Source organism: Octopus bimaculoides, chromosome 14 (genome assembly GCF_001194135.2).
Source record: "Octopus bimaculoides isolate UCB-OBI-ISO-001 chromosome 14, ASM119413v2, whole genome shotgun sequence".
In the NCBI taxonomy this organism is placed as follows: domain Eukaryota; kingdom Metazoa; phylum Mollusca; class Cephalopoda; order Octopoda; family Octopodidae; genus Octopus; species Octopus bimaculoides.
The window spans coordinates 29564323-29568358 of NC_068994.1; positions in this window are offsets into that span (position 1 = coordinate 29564323).

Here is a 4036-nt window from a genome sequence, read left to right on the forward strand (position 1 = left end):
TATATAATACAAAGAATATGTATGCATGTATACCCACATATATGTACATACTTACATCTACATGTGTATATAGGTGCATATCAGGGTATAGGACGTTAGAAAAATGAACTACAGACAACGGAACGAACACATAGGAAAACAGATAGCCACTTGGAATTAATCCTTCGTCAGCTGCCTCTATTCTAACTAGACGTTTATATATGCATACATACATACATACGTACATACATACATGCATGCATACATACATACATACATACATACATACATGCATAAGTACATAGATACTTACATACATATGTGTAAGCGCACGCACATCGACCCACACACAAACAAATAAAAATAACGCAGTTCGGATAACGGACAGAGTCAACGACTATTGAAAAGGTTGCAAGGCGCAACGAAAATTTTAGAAAAAATAAATAAGTAAATGAGTGGAAGTTGAACTGGTGAGTGTGTTGAATAATAAGGCACTAAAAGAGAATGTCTCTCTCCAGACACAATAAAATAATGTGTGTGTGTGTGTGTGTGTGTACGCGGGCGCGCATAACGAATAGCTTCCTAGATTCTCCACCAGAACTAGAAACCGAATCTACATTTTTCTACAAGGTTCTCTTCCTATTGTTCTCGGCTTTTGCACTAGAAAATTTATGTGTTAGTTGTTAACCCGTAACTTTTCGAATGAAACTTAGGCCAAAGCAGAAAGGAGACAAATCCGTTCCATCTCTCATCCGTTCTTCTAGCTGTCAACTAAAGATGCACTTAATTACCTACAGAATAGAAAACAGAATGGCAAATAATCTGTGTATATCAACAACTCGAAGAAGCTGTATCTTACATTGTATCGATGAAACTAAAAAGGTCCATTTCAGTTACTAATATTTTTTCTCTCTCATTTATTCGGTGCATGTATTCGTTACATATGTTTAAGAGATGAGTAATAAGATGTCGACTTACATAAGATAATAGGTACCTATAAGTGGTGAGATCGAATTTGTTTCTAAACTCCAGCTTTCAGCGCAGGTGTGTAATAGCTGCCAAAATGAAGATTGTAGGTGATGTTCAGATCGACCTGGTATGTGTACAGTTGAACAAAGGCATAAACAGGCAAGGTATCAAGTCATTTATACTATAAAAATATATTGAAGAGGAATGCAAATCCTTCCCGAAACACAACAAAATATATACAGGAGGACGTTAGGAACTGCCCTCGGGAGTTTTCCCGATTTTTGCTAAATATGTTCTTTTATCTATTTTCGCCTTTCTCTTAATATATTCAATAGGTTTTATAAGACGAAATATACTACAAACTGACTTGAGACATGTGTATGCTGTATGTATGTATGTATGTATGTATGTATGTATGTATGTATGTATGTATGTATGTATGTATGCACGTATGTACGTGCGTGCATGCATGCAAACATACATGCATACACACACACATACATACATACATACATACATACATACATACATACATGGACCAAGAGATTTAATGTGGATGTGTGCAATATACACAGTGAATTTATATAGTCTTTGTCATATAATTCAGTGAAAAAGAAAATATTTACCAAAGTAGGGACGATAAAGAAGTCAAAAGTTCCGTGTCTATGGTCCATCACGCACCAACGTCAAATCTGGGAAGTGGTTGAATTTCGACTGTGGAAAGGGCTGAGGTTAATTCCAGAGCGGGGTAAATTGTTTCGGTCTTTCTCTCTCTTCTATCTTCTCTTCTCTGTCTCTCCCCCTCTCTCTATCTCTTATTAATTTTCACCTTATTCAGAAGTGAATTTCTCACAACAAAGATGATACCATGCTCTTTGATCTCGTCTAAGCTCTTTCCCGGCCAGAAAAATATATAGTTTCTCCCATAGTTCCTAATTCTGCAAGACGTGTATCTTGTAGTATTTCAATGTCCAGCTGAAATTATAGCAGTTAATTGTTAATCATCACTGTCTTTCGTGTTTTACAGATCTTCAGAAGGTTATCTGACAATCCAGTGGTCATGGTCTGTACATTCTAGTATCCTAACCTGAGTAGTGACTCCGTTTGATCTCTTGATGGCTTTAGTGTAGTTTTTACCATCCACAATGCAGGCTGTTTTGTACTCTAATCCCTTTACACCCACTGAGGCAGGCGGACTGTGGCAGGACAGTATTTTGTTGGTTGTGGTCTGCCCAGTTTGAAGAGGAGAGCAGCTGTCCATTGAGAAACAATGGCTCTCACTCAGTCTAAATCTGTCCCTGCCATCTGGCGCCGCACCAATTTGAATACATGCTTATAATCGTAATACAACGACTTTCCGTGGTGATTTTGGAGTGCACTTTCCAGGGCGCAAGCCAGGACAGAGTTAATATGAGAGACCAGCTGTTGTTCATGTAACAAGTTTTCCATCTCAAGCTACTGATGTTTTCCAAAAGAAGCAAGGGCCAGTACAATTTGACACCAATGTTATCGTAGAAGTTACCAGAGCAATATTGGAAACAACGTAAGATTCTCTCAGGGACTTCATCTCTGAATTTTTCTTCAGAATTTACTCCTGAAGCTTTTGCCAATGGCTGGGTATGGCAGCAATGCAGCAAGGATTTTTCTTGTTTTAGATGAACTACCTTTCCAGGCTAATAATTTCCCTTTACTCGAAGTATTGGTTTTAAGGCACTAGCTCTTGCCTTTACACTTCTTTTCCTCTCAGTAGAAGCAGTTCCACTGAATTTCGAGACTAAGTCACCCTAATAGGTAATGGGTTGGACTTGATGTTATTCCCACTACCATTTTTCGGCCTGATTATCTTGGATCCATGAATATGTTATTAGCATATTCTGGTGCTGTGTGTTTATGTTTGATAACGACTTTGTTTTCCACGTTAGTCACATTGATACTGTGAATGTTGACCTGAGTTGGCAGTTCATAGGCACCCCGAACTAAGAAACTTCAGCTACGCAAGTCAACAAACTTTTCCATGATGTTTCTTGGTATCGCAAATGATGTTTATAACCTGATGTTTGTAGAGTTTAACCAACTCTATAGACTGGAACGTTGACGAAAAAGTTTTTGACGAATAAGGAAATTTTGCCTAATTTGCATCGTTTGCATTTCTGTTTTTGAACATGTTCAATACAAAACATTGGATATATTTGGATTAAGTTCAAAGTCGCATTTTGTTGGAGAAATATGGAGTCGATAGCTTTGTATCACTAATACTAACTTCAATAACGTGAACGAGAAGCCAACTTGTTGATTGTTATAAACCCAATTGTTAGCTATTGATGGGTGGTTCGATCTGAGAGCAAGGCAATGGGTAGTGTGAATAGAGACAACTAACTCGATGACATCAGCCGAAAGAGAAAAGGACCAATGTTCATACGAATCACCAAAGTACATAGTCTATTAAAGTCCAGAGGGATTTTGATTTCAGACTACGGTAAGACAAAACTGAGTACTGCAATATAATACATAAGTTAATTTTAACATATTAAATGTAGGGGGCATCATAAGCGCTAATTAGAAATAATTATGTGGAGAGGAAAACGGCGAAGGTAAAGAATACGCACACCCGGCGATTAAGGTTAGGGTTAGGGTTTAGGGTTTAGAGTTAGGTTAGTGCTAGACCGAAAACGGGTGGTATGCGTATTCTTTACCTCCCCCGAGGGAGAAAATAATATTGATCTTTGATTAATTTTTTTTTTATCGAATTACAAGACAATTGATCCCGAATTTCTTGCTGTCAAGTTTTATCCCTGATATACTTGTAGCGTACACTTGAGTGAAATTCCTCTCCTCTCTATTATATATATATACATACATACGAACGTAGTAGATAAAAGCTAGCCTTTAGCCGTATTTTAGACTCTGTTGTGTTTACTACTCTGATTGATTGGTATTGGCGCAATTTGCCTTTTGCTTTATCGCGCGCCAATATGCAACCCAACCAATCGCAGCCTTCAAATAAGGTCACGCGTGACAGCCTGTTTTCTACCTCAGCTGAGCCTACAACTCCTTATAAAAAAACCCTTTCCTCGTCTCGATGTCATTC